Consider the following 327-nt stretch of genomic DNA (forward strand, 5'->3'; position numbering starts at 1 on the left):
CTTGGCCCTTTAAGGAATAATTGCGGGGAAAGGGGAAAAGGAGATAGGAAGAACCGTTTGGAGCGGGGAAGGAAGATGAGAGGACGAGAGGGACCCCGGGGATTTGGAAAAAATGGGTGGGGGTTCTTTAAGGGGTCGGTCCAGCGGCGTCGAGTGGCAACGTTGGTTTAAAAGGGGGCGGAGCGTCCGTTGGGCCCCGCCCCCGAATCGCAGGGCTTGGGCTCCGCGCGGGTGGGGGCGTGGCAGAGCGTGCAGGGGGGCGTGGAAGAGTCTGGGGTGGGCGGGGCCGGGCGGGGCGGGGCGGGGCCAGGCGCACCGCCCTCGGCT

This window comes from Pan troglodytes, chromosome 20 (genome assembly GCF_028858775.2).
Source record: "Pan troglodytes isolate AG18354 chromosome 20, NHGRI_mPanTro3-v2.0_pri, whole genome shotgun sequence".
Lineage (NCBI taxonomy): Eukaryota > Metazoa > Chordata > Mammalia > Primates > Hominidae > Pan > Pan troglodytes.